Genomic DNA, 12284 nt, shown 5'->3' on the forward strand with positions numbered 1-12284 from the left:
TGCTATCAATGCAACCCTCTTACAGGGGAAAAAAAAAGACCTTGTCTAGTTAGCCAGGCCAGCATTTTCCTTTAACAACAATCCTTTCAGAGACATAGACAGGTATGGGGCTTTGCAGGCTAACAAAAGAAGCCAAACGGCTGCCATTCCAAGGGGTGGACCTGTTTGTTTGTGTCAGTTTGCATGTTTTTTAAAGCAAAAACAAGGGCTAAATGGGATAATATATATATATATATATATATATATATATATATATATATATATATATATATATATATATATATATAGCCTTGAACTCAGTGCTATGCCTGACATTTGAATTGAAAAAACTTCCTGGATGGGAAGCAAAACGTGGTCAAACAAGTGTATTGTAATTTTTTTAATCATATAAGAAATTTCAATCAAAATAACACATAAATGGGCGACAGTGGCGTTGGATGTAGGAGTTTGCCCTGAAATCGAAAGGTTGACGGTTCAAGCCCCGACTTTCAGTGTTGTTGTGTCCTTGGGCAAGACACTTCACCTGCATTGTCTACTGATGGTGGTCAGAGAGCCCAGTGGCGCCAGTGTATGGCAGCCCTGCTTCTGTCAATGAGCCCCAGGGCAGCTGCGGCTACAATGTAGCTTGCCACCATCAGTGTGTGTGTGTGTGTGTGTGTGTGTGAATGGATGAATGAATCTAGTGTAAAGCGCTTGGGTCAAGTCTCCTGACTTGAATAAAGGCGCTATATAAGTACAGGACATTTACATAAATAAGTTTATTAATGGGATAATTCTTTAAAAGATAATGCCTCTCGCTCTTTGCTGCCACCTTTCTTAGTAGTAGTAGTAGTAGTAACATTTGGTTGTTTATCATATGAACTCTGTTTTGCAAAAAAGAGATTACGTTGTGTATTTGCTTAACCCCAATTTGGATATGGCCAAAATCTACCTCATTCTTCACGCTAAATAGAGACGCAGCTTTAACTTCAGTTCATTGCTTCAAATAGTAACTATTTACTGAATTCAGTTTTCAGAGCTTCATCTGTTGCAATGGTCTAATTAAAATACTCGTACTCGTACTCGTCGTCTCCCGCTTTATCCGGAACCGGGTCGCGGGGGCAGCAGACTAAGCAGAGACTCCCAGACTTCCCTCTCCGCAGACACCTCCTCCAGCTCTGCTGGGGGAAGCCCTAGGCGCTCCCAGGCCAGCCGAGAGACGTAGTCTCTCCAGCGTGTCCTGGGTCGTCCCCTGGGCCTCCTCCCAGTGGGACGTGCCTGGAGCACCTCCCGAGGGAGGCGTCCAGGGGGTATCCGAAGAAGATGTCCGAGCCACCTCAACTGACTCCTCTCGATATGGAGGAGAACCGGCTCTACACTGAGCCTCTCCCGAATGACCGAGCTCCTCACCCTATCTCTAAGGGAGAGCCCAGCCACCCTGCGGAGGAAGCTCATTTCAGCCGCTTGTATCCGGGATCTCGTTCTTTCGGTCATGATCCAAATTTCATGACCATAGGTGAGGGTAGGAACGTAGACCGAACGGTAAATTGAGAGCTTTGCCTTTTCGCTCAGCTCTCTCTTCACCAGGACAGACCGGTGCAGCGTCCGCATTATTGCAGCAGCCGCACCGATCCGTCTATCGATCTCCCGCTCCATTCTTCCCTCACTCGTGAACAGGACCCCAAGATACTTGAACTCCTCCACTTGAGGCAGGGACTCTCCTCCAACCTGAAGGGGACAAGCCACCTTTTTCCGGTCGAGAACCATGGCCTCGGACTTGGAGGAGCTGATTCTCATCCCGGCCGCTTCACACTCGGCTGCGAACCGCCCCAGCGCACGCTGTAGGTCTTGGCAGGAGGGAGCCAGCAGAACTACATCATCCGCAAAAAGCAGGGATGAGATCCGCTGGTCCCCGAACCAGACCCCCTCCGGTCCTTGGCTGCGCCTAGAAATCCTGTCCATAAAAGTTATGAACAGGACCGGTGACAGAGGGCAGCCCTGTCGGAGTCCAACATGCACCGGGAACAGGTCCGACTTAATGCCGGCAATGCGAACCAGACTCCTGCTCCGATTGTACAGAGAACGGATGGCCCCTAATAAAGGGCCCCCGACTCCATACTCCTGGAGCACCCCCCACAGGGCAGCACGAGGGACACGGTCGAATGCCTTCTCCAAGTCCACAAAACACATGTGGACTGGTTGGGCAAACTCCCAAGAACCCTCAAGCACCCTGCAGAGGGTGTAGAGCTGGTCCACTGTTCCACGGCCAGGACGAAAACCACACTGCTCCTCCTGCAGCCGAGGTTCGACAATCAGCCGGACTCTCCTCTCCAGCACCCTGGCATAGGCCTTTCCGGGGAGGCTGAGAAGTGTGATTCCCCGATAGTTGAAACACACCCTCCGGTCCCCCTTCTTATGGAGGGGAACCACCACCCCAGTCTGCCAAACCAGGGGGACTGTTCCCAACCTCCATGCGATGCTGAATAGACGTGTCAACCATGACAGCCCAACAACATCCAGAGCTTTAAGATACTCAGGACGGATCTCGTCCACCCCCGAAGCCTTGCCACCGTGGAGTTTTTTGACCACCTCGGTGACTTCAGCCTGGGTGATGAACGAATCCAGCCCCAAGCACCCCGTCTCTTCTTCCCCCATGGAAGGCGTGTCTGTCGGGTTGAGGAGATCCTCAAAGTATTCCTTCCACCGCCCGACAATATCCTCCTTCAAGGTCAGCAGCTCCCCACTCCCACTGAAAACAGTGTTAGCGAAGCACTGCTTTCCCCTCCGGAGGCGCCGGACGGTTTGCCAGAATCGCTTTGAGGCCAACCGATAGTCTTTTTCCATGGCCTCTCCGAACTCCTCCCAGGCCTGAGATTTTGCCTCTGCAACCGCCCGGGCCGCGACACGCTTGGCCTCACGGTACCTGCTTGCCGCTTCAGGAGTCCCACAAGCCAGCCAAGCTCGATAAGACTCCTTCTTCAGCTTGACAGCATCCCTTACCATCGGTGTCCACCACCGGGTTCGGGGATTGCCACCACGACAGGCACCGCAAACCTTACGGCCACAGCTACGGGCAGCCGCATCGACAATAGAGGCAGAGAACACAGCCCATTCGGACTCCATGTCTCCAACCTCCCTCGGAACCTGAGAGAAGCGCTCCCGGAGGTGGGAGTTGAACACGTCCCTGACCGAGGGTTCCACCAGACGTTCCCAGCAGACCCTCACTACACGTTTGGGCCTGCCGAGTCTTTCAGGCTTCCTCCTCTTCCAGCGTATCCAGCTCACCACCAGGTGGTGGTCGGTGGACAGCTCCGCCCCTCTCTTCACCCGAGTGTCCAAGACATGCGGCCGAAGATCAGAAGATACGACTACAAAGTCGATCATCGACCTTCGGCCTAGGGTGTCCTGGTGCCAGGTGCACCGATGGACATCCTTATGCTTGAACATGGTGTTCATTATGGACAATCCATGACTTGCACAGAAGTCCAATAATGAGACACCACTCAGGTTCAGAGCTGGGGGCCCGTTCCTCCTGACCACGCCCCTCCAGGTGCCACTGTCGTTTCCCACGTGGGCGTTGAAGTCTCCCAGCAGAATGATGGAATCCCCGGGAGGGGCGCCTTCTAACACCCTCCCCAAGGATGCTAAGAAGGCCTGGTACTCTGTACTGCCGTTCGGCCCATAGGCCGAAAAAACTGTCAGAGTCCTCCCTTCGACCGGAAGGCGAAGGGATGCGACCCTCTCATCTACCGGGGTGAACTCCAACACGAGACGGCTGAGCTGAGGGGAGACAAGCAGCCCCACCCCCGCCCTCCGTCTCTCCCCGCGGGTCACTCCAGAGTAGAAGAGAGTCCAGCCTCTCTCAAGGAGCTGGGTTCCAGAGCCCTGACTGTGCGTAGAGGTGAGCCCAACTATTTCTAGCCGGTATCGCTCCACCTCCCGCACAAGCTCGGGCTCCTTCCCCGCCAGTGAGGTGACGTTCCACGTCCCCAGAGCCAGTCTAAGCGCCCGCGGATCAGGTCGCCGAGGTCTCCGCCTCTGACTGCCGCCCAATCCTCTATGCACCGGTCCCTCATGGTTCCCCCTGCAGGTGGTGGGCCCACTGGGGGACTAATTAAAATATTTAAAACAAAATTTTAAAAACTAAATAAATTAGAATGGATCATCTTAATTTAATTGTTACTAACTGAAATAATTAAAATCATTTTAAGCTGCATTCTCTTCATTGTAAACACCTTTTGTTAAAAAATAAATATATTTGTTAGGTTTGTTTATCATTAAGCAATTTACTTAATAGAAAAAAACTAAGGATAAGCTAAGTAAGCTAACCTTTTGTTGAATAATATCAATACTGAACACGATCAAAGCAGCTCCTTAAAAATCTTTCTCACCACATCTCAGTTAATTGTATCTGAGAATATTTCCCTCTGCATTACTGTCTACTTATAAATAAACAGATACTTGCTGCACAGATTGTCTGTTTTCAGCATTACTCTCCATTTTCTATTCTTTTGGTGTGAGTCAGTCTGTTCACTTTTTCTCACTTGTAGTCCATTTTCACCTACAGTTGTCTTATTTCCAGCACAAAGTTCCTAGACTCCAATCTTCCACTCCTTCTCATCTCCCTGTTTGTCATTCTCAGTCTTCCTTTTTCCTCTCTCTAACAGAGTGAGGGTCTATTTTTACCCAGAATGCCATTGTTCTGCTTGAGTGCACACTTCCCTTGTGCTGGATGCTGCTTTAAGCAGTACTTTGCTGCAGAGCGCATACACTCTGGCACAAGCACTGACACACATGTAGACACCAGGCTCATATCAATGCAAAATTGAGAGGGTCTGTGTAGCTGCAAGCTATCCAGAAGGAGGGAGGAGGAAAGGATGAGGAGAGACGTGCCGAGAAGCTCACCAGGGAGAGGAGAAATATTGGATTGAGTGACAATGTATGTGCAAGTGAGTGCATGGATGTTTAAATTAAGTGGGCTTTGCCTCTAGTTGGGAGACTCCCTGCTGAGTCTAATGTCAGTCGCTTCATTTGGAGGAAAAGAGAGATGAAGTAGGAAAAAGATCTAGAAAAGAAGAGGAAGGCAACCAAATTAACATTGGTGAAAAAAGTGAAACTTAAAACGATGCTGCTGAAGAACCTGCTTGCTGAGTCAATAATGTTCCCTGTCCCCAGATTCAAGCTCTTCTAGTCAACATAAGTTACTTTACACAGACCTCTATCCTTAAAAATTACTTTGAAACATGAGAACATGTTTTAGGATTATGGGATAAAAAAATTGCAGAAACAGTAGGACAGATTCTTTTAAATCTATTTAATCCAAGTCTGAAACACACCTCTAGTCTAAAGACCACAGCAAATATTTCCTGCTCATTGCCTTTAACTGCCTAAGTATTTGGAGGCTTAGAGTATTAACATGTCAGAAAACCATCTTATTTAACAGAAATATATGGTTAGGAACAACATTTTGGATGTTAATATTTCACACAATATGTCTTATTTCAATTGAGATAATGAAAAACATACATTTCTCGGTATCTCAACTTATATTTCGCATTACTTTATATATGAAATTTAGATCAAAAAAGCATATCAGCTTCACTGATCGGCTGTCTGGATGGAAGTCTGGATATTTCCAGTTAATTCATAATGAAGATGGTCGAATTATTACTGAATTAAATGGATACTATACACAGCATGTACTGACTGATATGCTTAGTAAAAAACTAATTGTTTAGTACCGGTAACTTGTATTTGATCATGTCTAAGGTTTAATTTTAGAGTGTGTAATGGTCCCTCAGATAAACCTCTAGAGAGTTTGTTGTAAACAAAAAAAATAAATAAATAAAAAAAATAACATAAATAACATGTAGTTATTTGTAAATTTCAGATTAAAAATCTGGTGTGAATGATGGGAAATTGATTAGATTGCCTTGTGTTAATGGGTCTGTATGCTGTCCAGGGTTGGATGTACTGTGTGCATGTCGAATGTAATTTGTTGTTGTGACCTGGTCAGGGACTGCAGATGGAAATTAGCTTTAGTTCTTTCTTTAAGGAAATTAATGTGTTTAAACATTGTTACTCTAAAACAAATGATCAACTAAAAATTTAAAACTGCATTTTACAGCATAAATGTCCAACGGCTGTGCAAATGATGTGAAATATGTTATTAAAACGACTCTCTGAATGATGAAAAACTTTCACCTAGCCGACATAATATAAGTCCAATGGTTGAGCTTTGTTATGCACCAATCGAGGGAAGTTGGGCAAAGTAATCAGAATAAAACATGCGAAAGACAAACTTGAGATTATCCCTTAAAAAAACAGAATAATTTGAAGATAGAGTGTCAAAGACAAATGAATGAAAACATCAAAAAGAAAAAAAAGAGTCTTTAGGAGCAAAAGTTTTTGGAGAAGGAGGGGAAATAAGTCTGAGGGAGAATTACCACAGAAGCTTTTCTTCTGGTTATGTAACAATAAAGGTTTAAGTTCCATTTCAAAGATATTTTAAAAATTCTCTCTCTCCATTTAAACACCAAAACAGAGCCTCTTTAAATATGTAACTGTATTGTGAGAGGCAGAGGGGTGGGCAAGAAACTGCGTGTGTCTTCATGTATGCCCACATCCCCTCACGGTGAGCTGGGATGGGTCGCTCTTCAAAAAGACATCAAACCTGGACAGGGTTGATGTTCCAACCTCCTTACTCTTCTGATAGAACATGTAGGAGGATCCCATTTGCATATGCTTTTAATCTAAAGCTACTAAAATAAGGCATACTGGTACTGTTATAGATTGTGTATTCAACCATGTAATTGAGTTTAATAACCCTAAAGATGTTGGTGCTTACTGCCTGCACTATAGTTTACTATTTTTTTAAATGTTTATGAGGACTTTGAATTTTTGCCTAAAAATAGCTTCAGCAAAGAGAAAGTGCCAGAATACATCCAATGTATCAATGAAAATAAAACAAGCAATCCAACAGAAAAATATTGGGAAAGACGAAGAACCAAAGGAGTGTTGATATACAAATAAAGATTTAAGGAACGTTAAAAGATGTTTTGACAACAGCTTTTTGAGCCTGGATATCATTCTAACCCTGGCCATCTTTCAACCACATTTAGACAGAAGTAGATGTTTATATTTAGGGTCTTTTCACCTTTTACTTTCAAATAATTTCTGATTAGGTGTTTAGATGAAAAGCAGTGTCAGCGGTCCCATGCCTTTAAGCCAGGGGTGTCAAAGTAGTTCCAGAAAGGGCCGTGTGGCTGCAGCTTTTCTTTCCAACTAAGCTACAGCACATCAGACTCCAGTCATCTAATCAAGTGAGTCCAATCTGAACATGATGACTTGATGATATGAATGGAGTCTGGTGTGCTATTGTTTGTTTGGAAAGAAAACCTGTAGCCACACGGCCCTTTCTGGAACCAATTTGACACTCCTGCTTTAAGCAGTATTTTGCTATGGGCAAAATAGTCTTTTTAGTGTGTATGTTTGATATTTTATTTTAGGCCCAAGATGTTAATCTTTGTATAACAAATAGATGAGAGGTGCACCCATTCACCACACTGCATCTGATAACTGTGCAAAAGAACCATAGCACTAAGTGTTGTGTGCATTGCAGATATTATACCTTTCACAAATGTAGGAATGACTCACCTTGGTTTGATGAAAATGCTAACCTTTTAGCTCCCATCTTTTTATAGTTTATACACAAATTAATTGCATAGCCAATTAGCATTGACCAGAAAAATAATAAGCTTGTGATGTATGTAGTTTGAAAGCTAAGATGTTTTGGTTTCTGGAGATATGTTTACAAACTCTATAAGTTTTACACAACTTCAGCTATGTAACTTCAAAAAAATATACATGAAAAAAAAAGTATTTTTTTTTACATCCTATATCTTAGGTGTATTTCACAATTGATCCCTCAAACTCTCTACACTTGTTCATGTTGTAGGCAATGTGTAAATGTCTGATCTGTAGACATAAGCATTTGTGAAACAAGACCCTTGTTGTATGCAAAAGGTCCATTCTTGCAATTGATTCAAACTAGGACCAAAAGTGCTAAACTGGATTATTTGAATTATATGACTAATTAGACCATAAAACACACATTCATGTATGTAACTTTACACACAATTTCATTCATTTTCTTTATATTATAAAATTTTTATAAAACACATATTACACACATAAAAGAACAGTTCACTGTTCTTTTATATAGTTATACAATTATTTTTACTCTCCTCTCCATCTTTACAGCTCACCCCTACACTTCAACTAGTTAATTGCAAAGTGTATCTTATTTGCTGAAAAAATATGTCAATCAAGGTTTGGTCACTGAGTTTTGCAGTTTCAGCTGCACAGAAGCTACAGTGATGCATGTGCCCGGGGATTGTGTTTCATATGTGCTGAATATTTAGAACAAACTTATGCTTGTTTTTGGGAGAAAACAGATCAGTGAACAAGCCCATGTAACGCAGATAATCCAAACACCATTAGACACATAAAAACTGAGTTTTATCCTGATATTTTTATTTTTTCATGGAAAAACGAGCTTTGGTGAATGATTACAAAGAAATATTTTTTATTTTTTTTTATGAGAAATACAACTGCATATTACTTTTCTGTGTAGTATTACATCCATTAATGCCAGCATAGAGCATGTTTTGGAAGCCATATCCAGAACCATGTCCCCAAAGTCCAGTGGATTGTTTTTAATTTTCTTTTTTTGGAATGACTATGACCCTGATGACTGGGAACCTTCACCAGCATGTTGGGTTTTGTTTAGAAATAAGCTTGCTGTTAGTTGTGGAAAAAAAAATGTGACATCAAAACGAACTGGGGCCAGGTGGTGGGAGCTGAGGCTAAATCAGACAATTGAAGGCTAACATAGTATTCTATACATACTGTAGCCTATATTTGTATCAGCAAACGTTGTCCAGGCATCCCCAACCTCGGTCCTCAAGGCCCCCTGTCCTGCAGGCTTTAGAGCAGGCATCCCCAAACTCGGTCCTCGAGGGCCGCTGTCCTGCAGGTTTTAGAGGTTTCCCTGCTTTAGCACAGCTGATTATGATGATTGCAGTAGAGCAAAAGCCTGTTAATCAACTATCAATTAAAATCAGCTGTGCTGGAGCAGAGAAACATCTAAAACCTGCAGGACAGCGGCCCTCAAGGACCGAGTTTGGGGATGCCTGCTTTAGAGGTTTCCCTGCTTCAGCACAGCTGGTTGTAATGATTGCAGTAGACCAAAAGCCTGTTAATCAGCTTTCAATTAAAATCAGCTGTGCTGGAGCAAGGAAACCTCTAAAACCTGCAGGACAGCTGGCCTCAAGGACTGAGGTTGGGAATTCCTGGTCTTCATATGTAGTACTTTTCATTGTGTGTAATAAATGTTATTCTTATACTGAAGTCACAGCATGTATCTGCCATTTTTTAAGCTGAAATATTGAATAATAAAATAAAATACAAATTTGTTATGAAGTTTTTGTGTTTTTTCACATTGTGAGCTTTGCAATGTGAAATTTGAGAAATTTTCCTGTTCATGAATGAACAATATAAATAGACTCTGCCTCTCTTTATTGGAAAAGCATAGTTATAAAGATTTTTCAGCTAAGTAATTGGATCCTGTGAAATCTGGTTGTTCCATAGATTTGCCTAAATAAAAGATTTATATATGGATAATCAATATATTACTGCAAAAAGGTATGATGTTGCAAGAAGAGAAGTGCTTAGAAAATGCTCTTGTTCTGATGTTAGTTTGTTACAGCCTTTCTCCAATCTTTTGTACAGGGACAGGAGTATCACATGATTAAATTACAATAGTGACAGTTAGCAAAGTGGCACCTGCATTCAAAAGGGGCAGCAGCTAGCAGAAAGGGGCAGGAGCGTGCAGCTGGGACAATTATCTCTGGTAGAGAGAGGGAGAAATGGAAAATCCTGTGATCCTGGTGTTAAGTTACTGGTTATTGCAAAAAGTTCTGGTAACTTTGATGTCTTTGTTGTGAAATGCTGTAAAACCAACTTTTAGAGATACCTTTTGACTCAATGATCTTTTAATGTTTAATTCTAACTATATTGTAACAGTAGGCTTCTAGTCGAAATAACATTGTATTTTCTATACAACAACAATAAAATCTAATTTAATTCTTATTTAATTTTAAACTGGACATATAGTTAAATTACCAGTAATCAGGTGAAAGTTGGGAATCCAAAACTCACACTCTAAGCGTCCCCCTCAAAAAAAGAAATTTACTTAGATCTCTACCTTCTTTAAGTCACCACTGCTTTCACCATAAATTGGACAAAAATCTGCATTTCAAGTTACTAAGTGTCAAATGAAATACAACACTTAAATGATTTAAACTTAGATGAGTTAAAATCCTAAACTTAAAAATTTGCTGAAGTTTGGAACGCTAACATTTTGAGTCCTGCCAACTTTTCTACTACTCGGTTCCAAATGAGAAAACAGGAGCATCCATCATTGCCTGTTGCCTGTATGATTATTGTAAGAAGAATTCATCTCCTTACAATAAGAAAATAAAAAAGACAACTTAAACTGGAAAGTGGCTGTTGGGAATTATTTTCTATTGATAAAATAATAGTGACCAATGTAGCTTTAATGATTGGCACTAAATTGTATTTTTATGATAATTGTATCACCCATTATCAAATCATTTTAATATAAAGTATTCATTTCAAACTTAAAGTCTCTAAACCATAATCTACCATATAGTGGATAGAGCCATCCTGATTGAGCTATACTTGAAAAGTTCTTGTGCCTGGACTCCCACTTTAGCTGCCCAGGGACACAGAACAATCAGTAACTCAATGATGAAAAAAAAATCAGCTTAGAGATGGCAGCCTTTGTGCTTTGTGCAGAGACAATCCAAAAGCAAGCAGAAGTTTGTTTACGGTTTGACCCATAAATCTGTCATGGGAGCTAATCTTAACAGGCTAAGTGTCTTATTGGGACTTGCTAATACACACAGAAATACACCCGTGAAACACGAGGGAAACATTTGCCTTGCAAGATTGTGTTTCCCTGTAAGACACTCTGCATGGATGTGCGCTTGTGTACTGACTGTAGGGATCAGAGGATTTTTGACTTCTGCAGTAATAGGATGGCAGCTCGCCAGTAGCAGAGCTACAGTGGGCCTGCTTATCTCATCACTGACTCAACAGGGAGCATGAAGACAGACAAGTCAACAAACTTATAGAAAACATGTTAGGGGGGCACACAAAGTGCTGTTTTACAGCAAACCAAAACTTTGATGTAAAACTGTTAAAGATTCTCCAAATTTATTATAACTCACCATAAAAGTCTATTGTAGCCTAGCAACTAAAATTGTATATTAAAGTAGCTTTTTTTTTTTTTTTTTTTTACAGCTACTGTATAAGGGAAATTCTTCACTAAGAATCAGATGGGAGTAAAGAAATCAAATTAAAGTAAACCCTGTAAAGATATTACATTGCATATAATGTTTCAAAAGGTTTGTTGAAATGGAAATGTCTTCTTATATCCTCTAACATCCCAATCAACTGGATGGATTTTTTTTAAGGACTGTTTCATCAAATATGAGGTTTTAATTAAAACCTGGGCCTCTCTCTAATAGTTGGAGTCATGACAGACGCATGTTAATTACTTATGTTCGTTTAAGGAATTTAATGAAATTCTCTTTTATCAATAAAATATTTTTCACGGTAACAGCATTTCATGGAGCTATGATTGTTTATTCCCTTCAAACAACTCTAGATCCGCACATTAGGATTGAAAGGTATGCTTATTTTACCACGATGAAAGCATCGCTGAGATGGAAGAATGTATTTTACAGTTACACCCTGAAGACCATTAACTCTGTAACCCCAAATGTATCATACTTGTATGCAGGTTTTTTGAGACATCTGCATCAGCAGTATGATATTTTTTTGAAAAACAGAATGTATACCATAAGACACACCATAAGAAAAATAATATGTGTAATAAACCGTACAAAAAAGGCCTGATTTATCAAAGTTTTCTCTTATGTTTACCTTTTTGACTGTTTTCTGGCCTATTTCTCTTTCTTATTTTCTACTGTTTCCAGTTGGTTTAGTATTTTTTTGAGGTGCTGATTATTCCCACACTGCATTCTTGCATAGCTTCTCCCTTCTATGCATCACAAATTAACCCTGTTTAGACATTACTACCCCAGTCTGCAAGCCCACAACCACTCCCTGACTGATATAATTGCTCAATTAATAACCTGATAGTTCAATAAGGGTATTGTTTTTTTTTATAATTCAAATTCAAATTCATAAAAAAT

At 41.4% G+C, this 12284-nt stretch overlaps 1 protein-coding gene across 2 annotated transcripts in view; it reads right to left on the reverse strand.

Moving 5' to 3' along the window:
* The window catches only part of bsna (bassoon presynaptic cytomatrix protein a), a 120869-nt gene that overhangs the window by 56185 nt on the left and 52400 nt on the right, over positions 1 to 12284 (reverse strand). The gene's annotated exons all lie outside the window — the stretch shown is intronic.

Source organism: Cyprinodon tularosa, unplaced genomic scaffold (genome assembly GCF_016077235.1).
Source record: "Cyprinodon tularosa strain WSP-4 unplaced genomic scaffold, ASM1607723v1 ctg677, whole genome shotgun sequence".
Lineage (NCBI taxonomy): Eukaryota > Metazoa > Chordata > Actinopteri > Cyprinodontiformes > Cyprinodontidae > Cyprinodon > Cyprinodon tularosa.